A 24,594-nucleotide genomic window follows, 5' to 3' on the forward strand; every position below is an offset into this window, starting at 1 on the left:
AGAAAGAGCTTTCTTATAAACAGTCTCTGTAAATATCTCATGACCATAACTTCTAATAAGGTTCATCTCTCTAAAGATTACATTATCTTTTTGTATAAAATCATAATAATGATCAAAGTTTATTGTTTCCTTCAATATTCCCTTTTTAATACCCTTTAGTTTTTTATCAGTCTTGTATTTATCTCCATCCAAATATTTATAAGCATATGCTTTTGATCTAACCCCAACAAATTCACTTAGAATATTACCTCCGAGCTCATCTTTAAATTTACCAATTACCTTCTTATTCTTTGATGAGTATAAATCATTATTAGGATTATAATTACTCGTATCATAAGAATCTGATGACTCCACTCTCTGCCGTAGGATAACTCCACACTCTGCCGCTCCATTCCTCATCCCTCAGTCGGCAGTCTGCAGCGTCCTCACTCTCTGCAGACCTGGAAAAAATCAGACTGGTCAAACAAGTGTAACATGTCTTTCAATCATGACAAATCTCACACTCTTACTATGTCTCTCCAAAAAGACCGACTGGACAACCCTCCCATCTACTTTCTGAACAATCCTCTGCAAGAAGTTCTGTCACTCAAGCTTTTGGGTCTCACTATCTGCCATGATATTTCCTGGGAAAACCACATTTCAAATCTGGCCTCCAAAGCCAGTCGCCGACTGGGCATCCTCCGTCGTGCGAAGTCCTTCCTCGGCACACCTGAGCTCCTCACCACATACAAGGCTTTCATCCACAGCTCAATGGAATACTGCTCTCCCCTCTGGGCCGGTGCTCCTGCCTCACACCTAGCTCGTCTTCACGCTGTTGAAACCAAAGCGTTCAGAATCATTGGAATCTCCTGCGATGAACCTAACTCCAAGGGCCTTTCACTTACTCACCGCAGGCAGGTTGGTGGTCTTTCTGTCTTCTACCGACTCCTCTCCGGCCTTGCTCCCCCAGCTCTCTCTGTGCTCTGTCCCCCAAATATTCCGACAGGTCGCACAAGATCTGCCAGCAACCCTCTTCTGGTGAAACTACGAAAATCAAGACTCTCTGCTCACCTTCACTCCTTCATTCCTCTTTTCTCCCACCTCTGGAACAAACTCCCTCACTCTCTTCAATCCCACTCCTCCCTCCAGGTCTTTAAAACAGCTATTCACCACCATCTCTTATCTTCCCCCATCCAAAACCTTGATCTTTTCTACCACCGCTAATTTCACCCCAGATCCAATTTTTTGAAATACCAACTTCTTTCCTGGAAGTCCTTGGTGTCCTTGTGTTTTGTACTTCCCCCAACCACCCCCCCCCCCCTTCCCAAGCCCTCTCCCTCTCACAGATCTCCCGATGTCCCTGCTCTCAAATGTTGTGTTTGTGCTTCCCCTTCTTTCCCCATCTTGTCTACCGCTACCCTTATTATATGTTTTGTGTATCAGTTTGATTTTTTGTGTGATAAATGTTAGCTCTTTCACGAGCCTCGATCCTGTATACAATATATATATATATATATATATATATATATATATATATATACACACACACAGACTTGGCATTTAATATGGAATATTTTTTTTGTGGGGGTGAACTTACTTTTCAAGATGACTTAGAACCAACAGTTCATTGGAATTATGTTGAAATTATTCTAGATTTTGTTAATGTGACCTTGAAAAGAAACAAAAACCACATTTGACATTTCGAAGCAAATAAATTGATCCTTGAAAGTGATGTAAACTGATATCGAACTCGATTGACGGACAGTACTGTGTTAAACTTCTGTGCGTTTTCCAGAAGCATCTCTTTATTTTGCACATTAGCCAAAAATTTTTTTAACAAAAACAAAAGTTAAATTACGACTGGGATTACGGACAGTAAAATTACAGTTCAGTACTTCGTGTAACCCCCACGAGCATTCAGGAGAGCACGTACACGTTGAGGCATGCTGTTCACGAGATTTGCCAAGGTTTGGACAGGAATCGCTTGCCATGCAGTTACAAGAGCCTGCTGCAATTCACACACAGAGGCAGGCTGCTGGTCCAAGTTGTCGAATTGACGCGTTAATTCTGCCCACAAGTTCTCTATCGGATTCATATCCGGGGACATGGCAGGCCACTCCATATGCTCTACACCACGGTCAGCAAGAAAGTGTTAGATCAGGCGAGCACGATGAGGCCGTGCATTGTCATCTTGGAAGACAAAGTTTCCTCGAAAGGCTGCACAAACAAATGGAAGCAATGTTTCTTCCAGAATGGCCCTGTGCTTGAACTGGTTCAGGTTTCCATTCAGAACAACCAGGTCAGTTTTGCCCCCTGCATGAACAGCAGCCCAAACGGTTACCCCACCACCTCCAGCTTGGACTCTTGGCACTATACAATCTTCGTTGTAGGCTTCATGCACTTGTCTGCACACTCGGACGTGGCCATCTTGACGATAGACCAGAAATCTAGACTCGTCACTGAAGATCACGTGATTCCAGTGTCCTGGCTGCCATTGACGGTGCTCCCTGGCCCACTGCAATCGGCGCTGGCGGTGTTGTCTGGTCAGACGTGGCTTTCTCAGGGGGATGCCTGGCACGATAGCCTGCTTGAACCAGTCGTTGGTTGACTCGCCTTCTGGATACAGGCACATTTGTCAGTTGCTGCCACTCAGCCCTAAGCCGATTAGCTGACTTGTTATGGCCATTGCGGACTAACCGGTGCAGCTGGCGATCATCCCTCCTTGTGGTTCTGCGGGGACGTCCTGGCCTCGGTATTGGAGTAGGGACACCCCTCTGAGCATTTCGTTTCAGGATCTTTGACACCTGACCTTGAGTGATGCCATACTGCCGAGCAATAGCACGCTGTTTCATGCCGGAATTTCGTAAAGCCACCACTAAATGACAAACAGCATTGTCGAGTTGACGGACCATCTCCAGGGGAAGCGGCAATAACTTTTGTAGACGTGCAGCAGTTGTTTTCCACTAATACAAAACGCAACAACCCTTAGATACCTGATTGTGAAGCCAATCGTCAAATGTACCTGTCCGTACATTTTGTCACGCCACCTGTGATATAATCCTGTTATTGACTTCTTGCTGCGACAGACAATCACTGATATGGTTCTTTTAACAAAGAAATCACCGAAGCATAAAATAAACTCACCAGATTGATATACCGAGTTCAGAAAGTAAACCCAATTCAAGAAAAAAAAAAAATTCCATATTAAATGCCAAGTCTGTATATCTTCTTTAAGATCATTATAAATATCATCAGTTTTTATCTCTAATATAAAACTATCAGTATCCATATATAGCAAGCATGCTTTATCATCATACCTTCTCTTTATATTATTATACAGATAATCATACATAAGATATTTTGATAAATCCAATACCGTTGTTCCAACACAAATTGGTTTATCCATTAGTATACACTCTTTAACTCGATGAACTGCACAAAGGTTTTCAGTGAATATCTCAACTCTTTTTAAAACCAGATTTGTTTGTCAGTTTCTCTTCTTTCTCTCTTGTTGTAGCTAATCTTACATCTTGTCTATTTCTTAAATTCTCCATAGTTTTCCCAAATACAGCATTATTCATCAACTTGTAAAACTCCTTTTCAAAATCATTATTTGCCTTCTCATCTTTGTCATGGAAGAAGTTTCAGGAACTGAGTGGCGTGCTGATGAGGAGGGGAGTGTCGTTGAAGCTGAAGGGAAAGGTGTATGCTGCATGTGTGAGAAGTGTTATGATTTATGGGAGCGAGACATGGGTGATGAACGTAGAGCAGCAACGAAGGTTGGAAAGGGTGGAAATGCGAATGGTTCGGTGGATGTGCGGAGTATCGTTGAGAGAGAGGAAGACAAATGATGAATTGCGAAAGATGATGGGAATAGAGCCTGTGATTGATGCTGTGAAGAGGAACAGGTTGAGATGGTTTGGTCATGTGTTGAGGAAGGATGAAAATGACTGGTTGAGAAGAGTGATGGAAATGAATGTAGGAGGAAGTAGAGGACGGGGAAGACCGAGAAAGACTTGGCTAAAGATGGTGGAAGAAGAAATGCGGGCAAGGGGGTTAACAAGGAGAGATGCAGAAAATAGGGCAAAATGGAGAAGATTGTCATGGGGACCGCAAGGCTAACCCCCGCTCTGGCAGGGAAAATGGCCTTAAAATGCATGTTGTTGCATTGTGTGTTCTCATCTTTGTATTATACTAGGACGTGCCCGTACGTGGGTGGCCGTTCCGTGGCCAAAAAAAAAAAAAAAAAAATTTCCAAATTTAAATCAAGTGTACCTCCCTGTCTTTGCTAGCCATGACATTCGATGCCATTGACCATTGCCACTCCTACGCCACGGTGAGGCGACAGGGTAGGATTTGTAGGAGACCTGAAAGTGCAGTGTCAGTATGTATTCCATGTTCGAATTGTTTTAGTTTTAAAATAGTTAAAAAAAAAAAAAGGTTTGCAAAGCACATCACCAAATTGAAACAGAATTGAAACAGAGCAGAATTCGTTATTATTATTATATTACTACAAATTATTACAAATTATTACATTACAAATTTTATTCGTTAATGTTAATTCCCTGCCATCACCCACTGCCATCACCCTCTGCCATCACCCTCCCATCACCCTGCCATCACCCTCCCATCACCCTGCCCCATCACCCTGCCCCATCACCCTGCCCCATCACCCTCCCATCTCCCCCCCCCATCACCCTCACATCACCCTCCCATCTCCCTGCCATCACCCTCTGCCATAACCCTCTGCCATCACCCTGCCATCACCCTCTGCCATCACCCTCTGCCATCACCCTCTGCCATCACCCTCTGCCATCACCCTCTGCCATCACCCTCTGCAATCACCCTCTGCCATCACCCTCCCATCACCCTGCCATCACCCTCCCATCACCCTGCCATCACCCTGCCCCATCACCCTGCCCCATCACCCTCCCATCTCCCCCCCATCACCCTCCCATCACCCTCCCATCACCCTGCCATCTCCCTCCCACCACCCTCTGCCATCACCCTCTGCCATCACCCTCTGCCATCACCCTCTGCCATCACCCTCTGCCATCACCCTCTGCCATCACCCTCTGCCATCACCCTCTGCCATCACCCTCTGCCATCACCCTCTGCCATCACCCTCTGCCATCACCCTCTGCCATCACCCTCCCATCACCCTGCCATCACCCTCCCATCACCCTGCCATCACCCTCCCATCACCCTGCCCCATCACCCTGCCCCATCACCCTGCCCCATCACCCTCCCATCTCCCTCCCAAACAAAGAATAATAAAAATTGTCTACATGTACATTGTACACACCTTTATGTCGTTAGCACCACTTCATAAACAACATTGCAGAGGAAACGGCGCTTCTTCTTTGTTTCCTCGTCCTGGGCAAGAATGCGGAGGCTGCTGGATCTGCCAACCCTACAGGTCGCCACGTAGAACTGGCAATGGCTGAAGAAGTCTCTTGGGCAGAAGATCCCAACATGGTGTAGCGACTGCCAAAAGAAGTTGTGCACTTATTTTGATGAAATCTTTTCGTAACAATTTTTCTTCAATCGATAAATAAATAATAAGAATTGTCCACATGTACACACCTGTATGTCGTTAGCAGCTCTTCATAAACAACATTGCTGAGGAAACGGCACTTCTCCAGGAGATCCTAACATGGTGTACAACTGGCAAAAGAAGTTGTGCACTTTTTTTGATGAATTCGTTTCGAAACAATTTTTCTTCAATAAATAAATAATAATAAAAATTGTCTACATGTACATTGTACACACCTTTATCTCCTTAGCACCTCTTCATAAACAGCATTGCAGAGGAAACGGCGCTTCTTCTTTGTGTCCTCGTCCTGGGCAAGAATGCGGAGGCTGCTGGATCTGCCAACCCTACAGGCCGCCACGTAGAACTGACAATGGCTGAAGAAGTGTCTTGGGCAGAAGATCCCAACATGGTGTAGCGACTGCCAAAAAAAGTTGTGCACTTATTTTGATGAAATCTTTTCGTAACAATTTTTCTTCAATCAATAAATAAATAATAAGAATTGTCCACATGTACACACCTGTATGTCGTTAGCAGCTCTTCATAAACAACATTGCTGAGGAAACGGCACTTCTCCAGGAGATCCTAACATGGTGTACGACTGGCAAAAGAAGTTGTGCACTTTTTTTGATGAATTCGTTTCGAAACAATTTTTCTTCAATAAATAAATAATAATACAAATTGTCTACATGTACATTGTACACACCGTTATCTCGTTAGCACCTCTTCATAAACAACGTTGCTGAGGAAACGGCGCTTCTTCTTTGTTTCCTCGTCCAGGGCAAGAATGCGGAGGCTGCTGGATCTGCCAACCCTACTGGCCGCCACGTAGAACTGACCATGGCTGAAGAAGTCTCGTGTGCAGAAGATCCCAACATGGTGTAGCGACTGTCCTTGGGATTTATTCACAGTCATGGCAAAGCAGGGTCGTACCGGAAACTGCCGACGCCGCAGAGTGAACGGGAACATGTTGTCAGATGGACTCAAGGTTATGCGTGGAATGAGCAATGTGCGTCCAGAATTGACACCCATCACAGATTGTGCAACCAACAGATTTGGAAGGATCTGAAGTATGATGTACCTTGAGCCATTGCAGTGCCCGCTTTGCTGGTCGAAGTTTCGCAGCAGCATGATTACCATACCCACCTTGAGAGAGATTCGATGTGGCGGCATACCAGATGGACAGAGGGTGTTCAGGAACTCAGGCGGATACAAATGATCACCCTCAGATTCCGCTGTATCGACGCTACAGCAAACATGTTCCTCCCCTGGAAATATGGTCGTCATGTAGGCATTTACCTGATCGACTTCGGAATTGGTCGGACATAGTATAACACGCTCGCATAGCCACTTGGGGTTGCTAATGTTGTTATGCAAGTCTTCGTACACCCAAGTGACAATATCCTGAAGTTTTTCACCTGGAAGAATGAGCGGTTCCCTGAGCTCAATAGCAAATTCACCCTCTTCTGGATTGACAGGAATCTTCCCTTCACCCAGATCCAGCAGGAATTTTGCAAAATCAGATTCGTCCTGTTGTTCTCCAGCACCCTGCATGATCCTCATGTTTACTCTGAGACGAAGTATCTGCACTTTTCTCCACAGGTATGAGCTCTTGAAGCACCTTCCAACTATGTCAATACGGCTACCGTGTGGCACAACAGTAAGGATCTGCCTCCAGTCACCACAGAAAACCATTGCGATGCCGCCAAATGGGTCCTCTGAGCCCCGAAGCCACTGGAATGTTCGATCTGCTGCCTCCAATGCGCGACGATCCATCATTGAAACCTCATCCACCACCATTAGATTAGTCATGCGTATGAGTGCTGCAGTGGTGTCATTTTCACTGATGTTGCAAGTGGACTCATCAGTGAGAATGAGAGGACACTTGGTCCTACTATGGAAGGTGGCCCCTTTAGGCAGCAGCGTAGCTGCAATACCACTTGCAGCAGTTGCAAGAGCCACTTTGCCCATTGCTCGCACTTTGTTGAGTATATGAGACAATGTGAATGTTTTCCCAGTCCCACCACTTGCATCAACTGCAAGCATGCAGCCATGTCCGTGTTCCACACTCCGCATCACTGTATCGACAACAACGCGCTGCTCGTCATTAAGAAGGCACTCTGTTTGAGCGATGTGAGCCTCAAGTTCTCCTATATTGTGCACTGTTTCGTGCTCGATGACGCGCGGAATGCGAGACTGGAAATGAACTGGTTCAGGCTCAGGAAGGCCAAAGGTCTTACTGAGCGAAAAGCCGTGGCACTCAACTTTGTTCCTCAGCTCTAGTAGCACTGCACTCACAATGCGTCCATTTGGTTCATTCACACCTGCTGCACGCATGAAGTCCTCGCACAGCACATACTTGTGCCTTTCCCAGAACTGCACGTGGTTGCCTCTGAGAACGAATATGAGCATGTTGGCAAATACTTCGCGGACTGCAGGGCCAAATGCAATATTTGCAGCCTCTTCCATAACAGAATCCACCTCCTGGTCATTGTCAACGATGCCATATGCAATGCAGACTGCCAGATAGGTCTCCATGACCCTACCACCAACACGACGGAGATCCTGAAAGCATGTGGGGCCAGGCACGCGGTACAGTAGCATGCGGAGATAGTACAACTCGGCAGTATGCGAGTTGACGGGAATAATGGGGAGCCGCCCAACCGTATCAGCCTTACGGTTATCCTGGAAACTCAGCCTTCTCTTCCGCAATTGAAACCTTTTCCTCAAGTAGGTGAAGTGTTGGAATACATCTGGATATAGAACATGACGCATGTGTGGATGGAGATTCATGGCTTCGAAAAAGGCGGTGAGGGTTGTTGCAGGGGGTCCTGACTCTGCCACGTTCTGTACGGCACCTTCGTCATTGAACGTGATCACCTGCTCATCCTGTAGATGGAGTGCCAGCATCTCGACTGGTGGGTACTTGCGTTGAATGGGGAAATCGTATATGCGCCAGTATCCCTCAGATGCGGTGATGTAACGCCCTAGTTCGTAGCGTGCCACTTCATCATGTCGTAATGCCTCTCGCATCCTCTCATGAGGCTCAAGTCTGACCAGGCACTGGTCCGGGCCCTTTTCAAGGTATTTGTACAGGTACTTGACACAGGTGACAGCACAGACGATCTCAAGGTTGATGTGAGCATCGTACCTGAGGACAATATATGGATTGTAAGGCACAACCCATGCATTGTTAACTAATACGTTAGCACCGCCTCGTATTGTCTTCATGATGGGATCACCAGGTGCAGCTTCTGCCCGTCTTCTGTACAGGGGATAGGAGTCATCAGAGAAGCTTGTCGTTTGTCGTAGGGCTTTGGGATAGTCCTTTGTGCACTTCCGGTCTGCCATGCAAGGGCTCAAGATGTTCCATTCCCCACATGGGCCGTGAATCATGTGTGATGTCACAATACGGTGTAGTTCCGGATTTGTGAGTCTGTCAGGAATCTCAGCAGAGACCACGCGATCGACATCTGCTGGTGTTCTGGGCTTGTCGCGAGGTACCACGGTCAGGAGCATGTGTATATGGGGAAGGTGACGCTTTTGCGTTTCCTTCACCATCACGTAAGCGTCCACATGCCCCAAGATGTCATGCTTGAGGATGTCTGCGAGGAGTGCTTCCACCTTCATATGAAACACCCGGGCGATGATATCAGGTCTTGCATTGGGTGGCTGACCCTCAAAAACCGATTCTTTAATTTCTGGCCACTTTGGGTTGCAGGTGAATGTTAGGAAAAAGTCTGGCTTTCCCTTGACTCGGACTAAAGCCATTGCATCCTGAAACTCTTTGGCATACCAACGTGGCGACCCATAAATTGACGGTGGCAGAATGGTGAGGCGTCCAGGGAGCACCTCAGCATCACTGTTCAACGCATCAACGATGATCTTATACTTTTCTGCCTTAATTGACTTCTGGTTGCAGCGAATCCAAGTGAGACGGTGTGACTCAATTTTTGCCATCATGTCGCATACGTACTGCTGTGTCAACCTTCCACCACGAAGCAGTAGATTGAAGTGATGAGTAGGATCACGTACTTGTAGATGGTAGCGGTAGAAAGTTGTTGGCGTTGTCCCTGCCAACTCAGTGTGGTACCCCTGAGAGCCGCAGGGTAGCAGAAGTATGTATGATAGTGGGTCATACGCTGGATGCATGGCGTCTATTGTCTGTAAACCTCCTCCTCTGAGGTGAACAGCGACTGCCAGCCTTCCAAACTGCTCAGTTGTCATTGCCCCTGGAGCAATGACAGCCACATCGCTGTCTGGGGAGGGAAGGTTGACGGTACCATGATGAAGGTCTCGGCGCCGCGTGCGACCTGTTAACACAATATTCAGTTCATTGGCGCTATCATTATGAACCACATACTCAATGGCTGATTTGAATTGCTGGACGTATGGGTTGCACTCATGAATGGCCTGTTGTGCTCTTAGCAAAAACTGCTCATTCAGGCCACTGTTCGAGGTGTGGGCACGACGATAATCCAGCTCATGGGCTGGATCGTGAAAGTAGATCTGAGCAAAGCGTGGGGTACAACCCAGATCGGCAAGAGGAGCACCAATGTAATGGTAAACCTTACCTTGTATGCGCACTCCAGGATTGAAGCCAGGCATACGTATCTCTCGGACACCGATACTTGCCATTGCCAGCGCGTTGTTGTACTGTTTCGCGTGCTTCACAAAGGCCTGGTTAAGGAAAAGGTTTTTAATAGCATCTGGAGGATGTGATGGAATTGAACCGGGTTTTGGATTCGTAGGATCATGCATAAGATCGACCTTGCCGTGGTTGCAGCAAAATCCTCTTCTCTCCTCATTCCACACCAAAGCAGCACAATGCGAGCATTTAGTGCATTGAAATATTGAGGTCCTGCTCAGCGCGTGCCTGTACTCACCATGAAGTACCTCTCGGAAGAAATCGGTATCATCGTATCGAGCAAGGTTGCGATTGTCATGGCGAGCCTGCTCTAGTCTCACACGGTGTACATCCTGATGGCGCAGGGCATCCCTTACTTGCCGGTCTTCTCGCTGGTGAGGGATTTCTTCTGCACGACGCCTTGTCTCGCGTCCAGTGTTGTCTGCCAAGCGAGCAGTCCGTACCTCATCCGTTTCTTCTGCACGACGACTTGTTATGCGTCGAGTGTTGTCTGCCAAGCGAGCAGTCCGTTCTTCATCCGTTTCTTCTGCACGACGACTTGTTATGCGTCGAGTGTTGTCTGCCACGCGAGCAGTCCGTTCTTCATCCGTTTCTTCTGCACGACGACTTGTTATGCGTCGAGTGTTGTCTGCCACGCGAGCAGTCCGTTCTTCATCCGTTTCTTCTGCACGACGACTTGTTATGCGTCGAGTGTTGTCTGCCAAGCGAGCAGTCCGTTCTTCATCCGTTTCTTCTGCACGACGACTTGTTATGCGTCGAGTGCTGTCTGCCAAGCGAGCAGTCCGTTCTTCATCCGTTTCTTCTGCACGACCACTTGTTATGCGTCGAGTGTTGTCTGCCAAGCGAGCAGTCCGTTCTTCATCCGTTTCTTCTGCACGACGACTTGTTATGCGTCGAGTGTTGTCTGCCAAGCGAGCAGTCCGTTCTTCATCCGTTTCAGCTGCACGACGACTTGTCACGCGCGTAACGTCGCGTGTCAGGCGAGCAGCTCGTTCTTCGTCAGATTCCATTGCGCGTGCACGCCGTGCAGCTTCGTTCCTTCGTTCTCGTAAACGACGACTCGATTGGGGCATTGTATAATAGATAATAGAATAGATAATAGAATAGAATAGATAGATAGAATAGATAGATATAACAATAAGACAGTGGGAAGATACAATCGAGACAGTAAGTCGGCACTTTCGTAAGGCCGGAAGTGAAGTCCTCACTGTCCGGAAGTTCGCATGTCGCAGTTACGATTATTCGCCATTTAGTGTTAATGCCCAATTATTCAATTAGCGCCAACGTATTTTGGCTGTTTGCAATTTAAGCGCAAGGAATCAATCAATTCAATGAAAAAAATGAAAAGGGAAAACACGCAACAACAACGCAACAACGTGTTCCGTGATTGGCTGCGGGAAGTGAGGTCTTTGGCTGATGGGTGATTAGCTGCCGGAGGAAGGTCGCAAATCGCAGTTACGATGAATCGCAAATTAGTTTTAATTAGTTTTAAAACATAGTTTAACGGCAACATAGTTTGCCGACGGGAAATAAATGAATACGCTCTCAAATGTGCCATCCGAGGCAGAGTCTGTTCGCCACGTTCGGCACACGTGATAGCTCGCTGCTCTCTGATTGGTTGAATCGTTTTTTGGACATAGCTCGGTAACTACTTCTGCGATCGCAAATTAGTTTTAATTAGTTTTAAAACATAGTTTAACGGCAACATAGTTTGCCGACGGGAAATAAATGAATACGCTCTCAAATGTGCCATCCGAGGCAGAGTCTGTTCGCCACGTTCGGCACACGTGATAGCTCGCTGCTCTCTGATTGGTTGAATCGTTTTTTGGACATAGCTCGGTAACTACTTCTGCGATTAATTTAAAACCTTGAAAAGGCACATCCTCGGGTCCCCAGCAATATACCTGGCAAGTTTCAAGTATATCGGACCGGTAGTTGTCGAGAAACAGCGGTCACAGACAAACATACAAACATACAAACAAACATACACACAGAGATTAGTGGAATTATAGATAGATTCAATATATTTACCCAACCAATGACTTTGACTAAACTTTAGTATCCGATGTACTTTCTTCACTGCTCGTCTAGAGTCCACCATTTGAACAGGTTCCTTTGATGAACAACATAATTCTTTTTATTATATAATGTAGTCATAAGTTTTGACGTTGGAATATATTTTGATGTTTCAAAGGATGACTTTTGATAAATATAATCATGAAACAAATCTGAATTTGGAATTTCACCACAAGGACCAAATGGAAGATCCTTATGTTTATTATGAATTCTCTTGGGACATTTTAAATCAACTTCAAAGTAATAACCAAACTTTATTTTATCAAATTTTTTATGAGTATGCCTGAGAACATCTCTCAATACCTCATCATGTTTACTCTCATTGAATGAATGAATGATCGTTTTAAGGCCATTTTCCCCGCTAGAGCGGGGGTTAGCCTTGCGGGCCCCATGGCAATCATGGTTCCCTGTTTGAGGCAATGTTTTTATGGCCGGATGCCCTTCCTGATGCCAACCCTTAGTCGCGTCTTACAATGCGCAGGGATACGGTGTACCTATTCTAAATCAGGGTACACATCGGGATCATTCATCCCAGCAAGCTGGTACTCAATTTGCCGACCTCGGAAGGATGACAGGCTGAGTCAACCCCCCTGGCATTAATTCAGCGATCGACCGGGATTCGAACCCAGGATCCTAGGATCCCAAGCCTGCACCCTAACCACTAAGCCAACACCAGGCTTGGGGTTTATGGGTACAATGGGGTACAATGGGTCATTGGGTACCAGGGTACCAGGCTTGGGGTACAATGGGTCATTAACCCATTTAAAACCACCATGTGGTAATGCTTCTGACATTGCCCACCCATAAAGATTATTAGCATCAAAATACATAGGATATGATGAATCTTTTCCCTTATCATAATCTCGAAGATATTTATTATTTGCTTTAGCATACCTCTTACTACATACTTGTGATATACCACCCCTCTTTGCTTTCTCAAGCATCAATAACATATCAACATCACTTAACAAATCCAACGGCTGTTTTGTCATCTTCAACATAGCAGACCAAGCTAAACCAGGTGCTGTGAAATAATTTACAGGATCGAGACCATATGATTCTTTGTTATGGCAAACATCTCTAAATGTCTCAAATACATCAGCTAATAGTAATACATCAGTTTTTAAATAAAGATCATGACATTCACCCATATTATTTATTTTAAATTTATTCCATACTTCCTGTGTTCTTTTATACTCTTCAATCAGATATACGTAGTGTGTTCAAAAAGTATCCGACCTTTATTTTTCGTGCGTAAAAAAAAAAGAAGCTAGGGAGGCGTTGATTGGTGCACGTATGTAGGTGATCCTAATGCACACGCGTTAATTTTTTCCCACCTGCAGAAGCTGTCATTCGACGGCAGACCTCCGATGAGTGAGGACATGTAAGTGAGCGCCGTCGGATTTTCGTTTTTGACAAAATGACGGAAAAACTTGAACAACGCTACTGCATCAAATTTTGTGTTTTTTGGCCTCGGGGATGTTGGATGCTTCCATTGTGATGACTGCAACTTGGTTTCTGGGTCGTACCCATAAACCCAGGACTCATCGCCAGTGATCACTGTGTTGAGGAAGCTGGGATCGCTGTTCACAGTCTCCAGCATGTCCTGTGCGATCTCCAAACGGAGTTGCTTCTGCTCAATCGTTAGCAGCTTTGGTACGAACTTCGCTGAGATTCTCCTGAAGCCCAAATCCTCCTTCATAATGGAATGAACGGTGTTGAATCTTGCGGATCATTTCCACTTGGAAATCGCCAAGCTTTACACAAAATTTGATGCAGTAGCGTTGTTCAAGTTTTTCCATCATTTTGTCAAAAACGAAAATCCGACGGCGCTCACTTACATGTCCTCACTCATCGGCGGTCTGCCGTCGAATGACAGCTTCTGCAGGTGGGAAAAAATTCACGCGTGTGCATTAGGATCGCCTACATACGTGCACCAATCAACGCCTCCCTAGCTTCTTTTTTTTTACGCACGAAAAATAAAGGTCGGATACTTTTTGAACACAGTAGTATTTGACTTGTTAAGTTCATTATAGAAATTTTCTTTTGATGGAAGTTTTGTATCATTAAACTTTTCAAATGAACTCATAATCTTCTATATAATAAAAGGCAATGTCTGTTTGTGGTGTCGTTGGGTATACAAATCCGTATGCGTCTACTTCGAGGTCTTAATGGTGCACAACTAGGGGTAGTTTTGTATGGGGAATCCAATGGCAGTCTTTAAAATTACTGAAATCGCACCCCCCCCCCCCCCCCCCGAGCTCGAACTCAAAACAAAACAACAAAAAAATAAGGCGGGACCACGAAATATTTGACCTTTCTAGAAGGGTCAAATTTTTTTTACCCTTTTTCTATTGGACAATTTTAATAGTCTCCGCCTCCCTAAGGTCTCCGCCCCTCCTAATAATCCTATATAAGCCGTGGCGTTACTTCAACATTCATTTTAATAGTGAACGTTTTCGCCACGTTTCTTCATTATTATTATTATTATTCCTATTTCTTCGATTTATTCCTATTTCTGCTCGAACTTCTGCTCGAACTAAAAAAAAAACCCCCAAAAAGGCGGGACCACGAAATATTTGACCTTTCTAGAAGGGTCAATTTTTTTTTACCCTTTTTCTATTGGACAATTTAAATCGTCTCCGCCTCCCTAAGGTCTCCGCCCCTCCTAATAATCCTATATAAGCCGTGGCGTTACTTCAACATTCATTTTAATAGCGAACGTTTTCGCCACGTTTCTTCATTATTATTATTATTATTATTATTATTACTATTTCTCCGATTTATTCCTATTTTTTTTTATTCCGATTTATTCCTACCTTCGAAAATCTCCGATTTATTCCTATTTTATAAGTAAAGCGAACGTTTTCCATAAACGAGCGTTTTCCCCACCTCTTCCCATTATCAAACGAAAAGCGAGAGTTTTCCCAACTACGATGCCACCCAAAAAGCAGCCAAATTTCGGGAAGTCGCCTGCAGCCCTCCATATGCAGACACGAAGAGAAGCACGGACAGATGCGGAACATCAGCAGGAACTTCAAACCCTGGCACGTAGGCGATCAGCTCTGATAGACCAAGAGACACTCGAGGAAAGACAGTCACGACTCCAAGAAAACGCTGCCAGACGAAGAGCTGAAAGGCAGCAGGAAGCACTAGAACAGAGGCAGTCTCGCCTCCAAGAACAGGTCTTCCGACATTCAACTCGACGGCAGGAGGAAACTCCAGATGAACGTCAGACAAGGCGTCAAAGAGATAGGACAAGTCATGCTGAGGTAAGATCTCGACCATTCACTGCGCAACAGTGGTACCAAGGTGCTTTCAACTATGATCCAAGCCATGTTTATGCATCACACGAATTAGTGACCATTGGTTCCATGTCTAAGATTTGTGACAAGTGTAGCGCCAAAAAGTGGGATAAAGAAACACCAGGCATGTGTTACACTAATGGCAAAGTTCAGCTGACTATGCTTCCTGAACCACCTGAGCCACTTAAGGATCTTCTTCTTGGCACCACTCCAGAGTGCAAACATTTCCTTCAGAATATTCGGAAATACAATTGTGCCTTTCAAATGACGTCATTCGGCACCAATGTCATCACAGAGGGAGGATTCATGCCAACATTCAAAGTTCAGGGACAGATTTACCACAGGATAGGATCCCTCCAGCCTCTACCACATGACCAGCCTCGGTATTTGCAGATATACTTTGTTGGAGATCTTCAACAACAGACCCAGAGTAGATACAACAGCAACCAGGGTACAAGATTTGATTTAATTTTGAAGCTGCAAGAAATGCTTCATTCAGGTAACAGCTTTGTCGAAAGTTTTAAATATGCCCTTGAGAATGCCCCTACCCTGGGATTTCAGATCATCATTGATGCTGACAAAAGACCATCTGGTCAGCATGCACGCCGATTCAATGCTCCAGCACGTAATGAGGTAGGTGGCTGTCATTATGACTGGCCAAGAATATGGCAGAAGAGACATTGTCCTCAAATATCGTGACAACAACCTTAACTTAATCAGTGAAACCCATAGGTCTTACGATACCCTCCAGTATCCCTTGCTCTTCATGAATGGAGAAGATGGGAGCAACTCTTGCAAGCAATACCTGGAGACTCACGTACATACAAATCTGTTGACACTGTTGTTGATCAATCTGAAGTTGTAAATTACCCCACTGAATTTCTTAATTCGCTAGAACCACCTGGCCTGCCTCCTCATCGGCTTGAACCTAAAGTAAGAACACCAATAATGCTGCTACGCAATTTGGATCAGCCTCGACTGTGCAATCGCACAAGACTTGTGGTCAAGAAATTAATGCCCCATGTTATTGAGGCCACAATTCTCACTGGTAGTGGCAAAGGTGAGGACGTCTTCATTCCTCGCATTCCTCTCATACCATCTGACCGACCCTTTCAGTTCAAGAGACTTCAGTTTCCTCTCAGGGTCAGTTTCGCCATGTCTATCAACAAATCACAAGGGCAAACATTAACAGTGGCAGGATTGCATCTGGAAGGGTCTTGCTTTTCTCATGGTCAGCTATGTGCAGGCTGTTCCAAAGTTGGAAGTCCCTGCAGTCTTTTTATGTACACTCCAACTGCAACGACTTACAACATCGTCTATACTGAAGTGCTGAAGTGAAATTGCCCATCATAAGTGGGGCTAAATTATCCAAAATGTCCTATAGATATATAGGTCAATTGAGAAATAAGCTACGACTAACAGTGGTTCCACATATCTCATTATCCTCACCAAGTGGATAATATTCTTCTTTACGTGATTGATTGAATTTTTGTAGGTCTTGTAGGTTTATTGAGAAAGACCAGTAATACCCTAAATCAGACATATCATACCCCCAATGTTCTATTCTCATAATAACTATACATCCTTCTTTATGAAAGTTAATTTTAATTGGAACTGTGAATTGTGTATGACCTGGGGATGTACTCAACATTTCTACATCTTTTGAATATATAGCCATTTTATTTAAAGATATATATTGTGATAAATCATTTAATCTAACCAAGTCATTGGCATATGTGGGGCTTGTATAATTGATTAATTTATAAGTATTTTTCATATTCATATTTTTTGTTATATTATATTTTTGTCGTTCAGCCTGTGCCTTTGTATAATAATTTGATAAATCAATATCCTGAGGAGATACTCCAAAGATAGAACCATCTTTTCCAACATGTCATTTATATTAGATTTTAAATGACATAAAAATTTTCATTATTGTTGAGTTGAAATAATACATATAAACATAATTGACCACAACATTTGGAATTAAACTTTTGAACTTGAAATGTTTGATAAACACCATTCTGTAAGAATTTTATTTCTTCAAGAAGTGGTAGAAGACCATAACTATCAAAAAAAAATTTCCTGACTTATAAAGCCAAACCCAATGAGAACCAATTCCCATTATTATCCTCTAAATTCATAATAATATTCTTTGTATTTTTAGACAACTTTGTTAATTCATCTCGTACAAATAACCATATAATAATTTTTTGTTTTTTTACAATATTTAACAAGTTCTATAATTGACGTTGTATTCTTTCCAAATTGTTTAAACCATTTATCCATTTATTTATGAGAAATATATTATCCATTACCCTTTTTAGTTAGTCTTACACCTGCCTGTGTGATAGAAGAAAGCATATCTCCAACTAACAATCTCGCTTTATCAGGTAGGCTTTCAAGCTTTTCAGCAAAATCTACAATTACACCACTTCCACTAATTTGTTTCTCTTACTCCTTGTTATGTCTTTCCAACTCTTTTTGAGGCTGTATTCGAGTCTTCCTTTCATTAGCAATTTTTACAGCTGCTGAAATACCACCCGTCAATGCTCCCGCTGCACTTAAACCAGCAAATAAAAGAATTAGAAATGGGAGAAATCCTCCACTCGTTTCCCTTGTTGAATATTTCTTCAACATTGGTTTTGTCATTTTAATTTTCAGTGAGCCAGCATCATTTAGTGTTTTTACCTGCTCTCTTGTGAGCAAAACATCAATTCTTACTGCTCCTTTTCTTTGAATTGTATTAACATTAATAATACAAGGTTTTTGATTTTGAAAACAAGATAATAGTTTATTAAGATTGATTTGATTAATATATACCCCAGTTGGTTCTTTCCTACTCATTTATTTATTAGAAAAAATCCATGTGATATTTATCATAACACCATTATCTGTATTAATCTGGAATTCTGTTTCTTCCAAAAGCAAACAATATGTATTAACCTCTTCACTCTCTCCTCTTTCAATGTATAGAGAAGTATCCACTCTATTAGACTTTATAGTTTCTTTTTGAGAACTCAGGTCAATTGCGTAGATTGTATAACATTTTTGAAACGCAGTCATATCCAAAATGGGCTCTTGATTACCGTTGCTTTCACACACCTTTTGGTAAGACTTGTAGGCTTCCGCATAATCATTTTTTTCCCAATCAATTTCCAATCTATCTCACGGGTAAAATGTGCCATCAAGAGAAACCCGAAGTTGTTTCACCTTAGCATTATCACTCAGCGCATCATTCTTATCAGGACCTTCATCTCCATCTGGTTTCTTAAAAATGAGCCATAGGTATCGTGACTTTCCTTCAAGAACACCCAAATTCCAAGGGTAGGTAGTGTGTTCCAGTTTAACTTGTTGACATCTTCCTTTTGAGGTTTTTTTTTTTTTTTTTTTTTGTAGTATACTGAATCGAGGCTCGTGAAAGAGCTAACATTTATTTCACAAACAAATCAACCAGACAAACAAAATATATAAAAAGAGGGAGCGGAAGACAAGATGGGGAGAGAAGGGGCAGCACACAAACACAACATTTGAGAGCAGGGAGATGTGTGGGAGGGAGAGGGCTTGGGGGGAGGAGGTGTGGGAAGGGAGGTGGGGGGGTGGGAGAAGTATAAAACACAAGGACACCAAGGACTTCGAGGACAGAAGTTGGTATTTCAAAAAAGTGGATTTGGGGTGAAATTAGCGGGGGTAGAAAAGATCAAGGTTTTGGATGGGGGAAGATAAGAGATGGTGGTGAACAGCTGTTTTAAACACCTGGAGGGTGGAGTGGGATTGAAGAGAGTGAGGGGAGTTTGTTCCAGAGGTGGGAGAAAAAAGGAATGAAGGAGTGAAGGTGAGCAGAGAGTCTTCATTTTGGCAGTTTAACCATAAGAGGGTTGCAGGCAGATCTTGTGCGACCTGCAGGAATATTTGGGGGACAGAGCCCAGAGAGAGCTGGGGGGGCAAGGCCAGAGAGGAGTCGGTAGAAGACGGAAAGACCACCAACCTGCCTGCGGTGAGTGAGTGAAAGGCCCTTGGAGTGAGCTTCATCGTGGGAGATTCCAATGATTCTGAACGCTTTGGTTTCAACAGAGTGAATACAGGGTATGATATGATATGAATACAAAGATATGACGTGAATACAAAGGTATGATACATTTAGTGGTCCCTTTGAGTTAAGTCTTCTATTCAACATCTCTTCCGTTTTAAGATTAGGAGTATAATATCGCTCATTAGTATACCAACACATCTCACTAATAACAAATTTATTATTATCACCAAAGGTATTAGCAACACCAAAAAGCAATCTATTTACATTATCATTCCTTTGTATTTGAAATCTCATTTTAAGTCCATACAAAACTTTATCATAATCACAAAATCCAAATATACCCTTAAGGGGAACTGCTACGGTAAAACTATTCTCTGCTTTTGCATCATCGTTATACATTGACTTTCTTTTACTATAACCAGGGTCTGTGTTTGTTCCCGTTGACATATCAGAAATAAAACCTTCAACAGCTCCCTTACCCATTCTATCACTAAACGAATATAGTGTAAATTTCATCATTTCAGATGTAGCAGAGACATAATCAACCGCTTCAACCTCTCGTGTGCCAATATACAAACGGACACTATTAAACATTTTCCAGAAGAAATCATTTACGAGTGCAGCATTTGTGTTATTTGCAGCCTTCGTGAATTTAAATTTACACAATAAACTATCAGCTTGATTCAAGTAAGTTTGTTGATTATTTATTTCAAAACTTTGCTCTGTTTGAATTCCAGTCTGTTCCTGTTATAGCATTTACCTTAAAATAGTCTTCCTTTTTAGTAGAGTTTGAAATGATAATCGTATCATCCAAATCATCGATACTATCAATTACTTCCATACTGGTATTTATTTTGTAAAAAAAAGTTGTTGAAACTTTTGAAACCCTGACCCAAGTATTTGAATGATTTTTTTGTTGTTCTTGTCGAGATAGTTGAGTTTTGCCTTTCTTAATATCTTTGATTGCTTGTAATTTATGAGACTCATTTTGAGCGTCTTTTATACTCTTTATCGCACCAGCTACATTTCCCACAGCGGAAGAAGTTGAACCAATTAGGTCTTTATGTTTAAGAATGTTATCAACAAATTATCAACTGATTAGTTATCAACAAATAAAGGAATTTAATGAAGCTAAAATCAACAGCAGTTTCGCCATAGTTTATTTAATAAAAACACAAAGAACAGGATTTTACGTAGTAAGCCGGGGAATGCAAACTGATTTAAGAACAGGAAGATGGGGAGGTATTACTTGTCGTCATATTAATCTCTCATATATTTCTAATACATAAATGACAACAAGAAGACTTCAAGAACGTTATCATTTCTGTATCCAAGCATACCTACAAGAAAAGGGTATTCGGTATTTTAAAAATGTGTTCCACAACATAAGAATGGGAGTTTTTCAATAAAAGATTAGTTTTATACTAATGTTAATAAACTTACATATGTAGATTTAATTAAAATGCTAAATAATGAAAAGATTTTAAAGTTGATAAAATAAAAAGCTCTTTTAGAAATTCAGAACAAATTTTATTGGTTTCCTGTTGTAAAAAAAAAATTATATTGGATTCAGGAATATCAAGATATCCAGATGAATATATGTTTGATATTCTATGGGGAGATGGTTCAAGGGTAGTAAGGGATGGAGGAAGGAGTTGAAGAAGAAATTGAGGCAAGGGTGAAGGAAGAGAGGGAGGAAAGGGAGAAAAGAAAGAGGGAGGAAAGGGAGAAAAGGGAGAAGGAGGAAAGGGATAAAAGAGAGAAGGAAGAGAGGGAGGAAAAATATAAAAATATGGAAACCAGTGAGATTAATAAAAGATTGAAGGTATTACAGAAAATAAATCGAACTCAACGCACTGAGGTGGAAAATGAAGAAATTAAAAGTCTTATGAAAATATTAGCTTTAAGAGTGCTTGACATAACTTCAATTTCAGGGAGGAAATTTAAATGAGAAAATGGGGATAAGGAAGAAGGAAAAGATTATGTAGTTGATGATGTTGGTGTTATTGACTTTGGTTAAAGTTTAACATATATATTTTTTCCGTAAATAAATGGAGGAGTGAAGTGAAGGCATTCCTAAGGATTCTTTATGTTTTAAAAATCAAGATAGAAATGTATATGTTGGAAACCAAAAAGGTTTTCGCACTCTGTATGAAGTTTTCTCATAAATAAATGAGTTATTGTGTTCAGTGTAAAAAAAAAAAAAACGAATACGAAAAATATATCATATGTTAAAAGTAAAAATAATAGAGTTTATGAAAAGGGGATATGTTTAGTGTGTGGCTCTAAAAAGTGTCAATTCATTTCTAAGGATAAAAGCAGGGGAGATATCCAAAAGTTTTTGTCAGGGAGTAAATTTACAACTGAAATTCCAGGGGAATTACACCTACTGGGGTATTCTTTCTGTGATCCAGGAACAAACTTGGATAAAAGATTACATGAGGCTGACAATCCTAAACCTTGGTTTAAACCTCTAAATAGGGTTGATGAAGTGTGTATTGTTATGAATTAGGGGTAGAGGAATATCTAGATCCAGGTAGATCTGCATAGGTAGGTACTCAACTGTCGTGATAGGGAATCTACCTGTAATAAGTTCTGTGTGTAGCCCGAATGTCGGATTAAGCTGTATCTTCGTCCCCGCCACGAGGGGGCGGGGCATGCTAATTAGTACAGGGATTATGGGTAAAATTCCCTCGTTCCCTCTGTGAGCAACCCAGTGTCCCTTATGGCAACGCACTCATATACATTGGATAGATCCATTAGTGCACACATTAATTAATTCCGCTCCGCCACAATAAGACTTACAGGAAGAACAGGCAGGAAGCCAGATCGGGGCACCGCCGATGGGGCCGCAGCCAGCCACATCACCAGCTGGCCGCTGATTGGTGAAAGGAAGGTGGAAGGAAGCGGCACTTTGATTGGCCGCCGACCGTTGACACCTCGGCCAATCAGTGTGGAAGGTGCAAACACTTGGCCAATCGGTGCGAAAGGCGCAAAACCACTACTTAGAAGCAGGTCACTGATTAGAGGGGAAGGGCCGGTGACGTCAGAAGGCGGGAAAAGACCACAAAGAAGCGAGGGACTGATTGGTAACGCGAGAGAGCTGACGGAGGGAGCGCAAGTGACAAAACGACTGGCTCGCGGGCATTCTGGTCATCGTCTTCCCTGGGTTATTCATGGTGCTCTTGGTCTTGGTGCTCGGGGTGCTCTTGGTGCTCTTGGTACCCGGTGCTTGGAGCGAGGCTTTGTGCTTGGAGCGAGGCTTGGTGCTATGAGCAAACGGGACCTCGCGTACGACCGACGAGCGGGTGAGCGAGGCGTGCCTCTGAGCAGACGAGACCGGGGCGAGCGGGTGGTTCGGGGCCTGGCAGCGGACGAGCGGGGGCATATCGAGGCCTTCCTTCGCGCCAACTGGAGCTGCGTCGGACGACGTGCTCCAACATCGACCCGACACTACACTGCCAGACAGATAAGCTCGCATTCACAAATACACGACGGGACATTTATTTTATTCATTCTCCCTTTGTCTCGTATTTGAAATCTGTGTGGTGATGTCCCAATTTAGAATTAGTTCTTCCGTCGCGTTTCTTTGTATTGGTTCCGTAATAAATCTTTCCTTCTTGTACATTTTACCTCCTGTGTTCGTGTGAGATTAATTTGCAGGGTGGAAGACTGCCGGTGAGATCGCTACAGGTAAGTGCTCGCCACTTCTTCCTTTTCCTTCTTCCTCCCGTGCTTGCATAGTAAAAATCTGTAATTGATCATCGCCTCCATTAAAGTTCGTTTGGCCATCCGTGAGCCCAGGGTATTAACCAAGGGCATTCGCGCGACAGTATGAAGCATGATATTGATTATGGGAATAGCACTATGTTGGATGAAAAACACTAGCTGACAGAGAAATGTTGTGTAATTTGTCTGATACGAAATCCAACGTTGAGAGAGAAAGTTGATAGGCTTATTGTGAAAAAATTGACAAGTGCTAAATTAAGACTTGGGCTTGGTTATCAAAAAAACCATTAAGCTCTAATGATGTCATCAAGACTGAGGAGCAAATCGTTTTAGCTAATGAATAACATAAACCAATAATCACAGAGTTTAAAAGAAGAAGGGTTTATTCCAAAGGGGTTGATTACATCTGGTCCGCTGATTTAATTGAACTAAATAATGATAATGGATACAAGAATGCTTTAACTGTTATTGATTTGAGGAGTAAATATGCATGGGTTGTTCCTTTGAAAAACAAAAGGGGTAATACTATCATGTTAGCTTTCAGTGAAATATTTAGTAAAAGCAAAAGGACACCAAAGAAGTTATGGACTGATTAGGGAACAGAGTTCTATGACAAAACATTTATGAATTTCCTTAAAGTTAATGGTATTAAATTATACAGCACCTTTAATGAAGGAGAGGCAGTTGTTATTGAGCGTTTTAATCACACTTTGAAAGCGACTATATAAAAAATTCACACAACTCGGTTCTCAACAATGGGTATCTTTAATTTCAGATATTGTAGATAATTACAATAATACAGTTCATCAATCAACAAAATCAAAACCATCGGAAACATTTTCCAAAATTAGGATATGAAAAGGAGATTAATTTGAGAAAACCCAAATTCAAAGTTGGTGATATTGTAAGAATATACAGATGGAAAAGTCATTTTGAGAGGTTATACAAAGAGATGGACGAATGAACTTTTTTAAATCAGTGATGTAATGGATACAGTTCCTTGGACCAACAAATTATATGATACTAGCCGAAAGCACCCGGCGTTGCCCGGGCTCTTTATGAATGAATTTACTACTATAATTGTGTGGTTTCCTCCTATCTTTCACCGTTCAGGAGATTAGCGCGTGCAGACAAACAAACAAAAACTTTATTTTATGTATATAATATATAGATAGAAGATAGAAGATAGATGAATGGGGAAGAAATCTTGGGTTCATTTTATTCACAGGAATTACAAAAGACACAAGTAAGCAGATAATATCCTTGAAAGCAATGGGTTGGCGCTTCACAA

At 42.7% G+C, this 24,594-nt stretch overlaps 1 protein-coding gene and 1 long non-coding RNA gene across 3 annotated transcripts in view; one reads left to right on the plus strand and one right to left on the minus strand.

Annotated features, from left to right (window-relative positions):
* LOC137425701 (alpha-1,3-mannosyl-glycoprotein 4-beta-N-acetylglucosaminyltransferase A) overlaps positions 1–24,594 on the plus strand; it is a 102,685-nt gene that overhangs the window by 72,646 nt on the left and 5,445 nt on the right. The gene's annotated exons all lie outside the window — the stretch shown is intronic.
* LOC144891872 (uncharacterized) lies at positions 5,408–6,094 on the minus strand. Its single transcript, XR_013623285.1, has 3 exons — positions 6,033–6,094; positions 5,566–5,646; positions 5,408–5,466 (listed from the first exon to the last, which is right to left on the minus strand). It is a non-coding gene; the product is annotated as an uncharacterized LOC144891872 (long non-coding RNA).

Source organism: Myxine glutinosa, chromosome 4 (genome assembly GCF_964187855.1).
Source record: "Myxine glutinosa chromosome 4, kmMyxGlut1.1, whole genome shotgun sequence".
Taxonomy (NCBI): Eukaryota; Metazoa; Chordata; class Myxini; order Myxiniformes; family Myxinidae; genus Myxine; species Myxine glutinosa.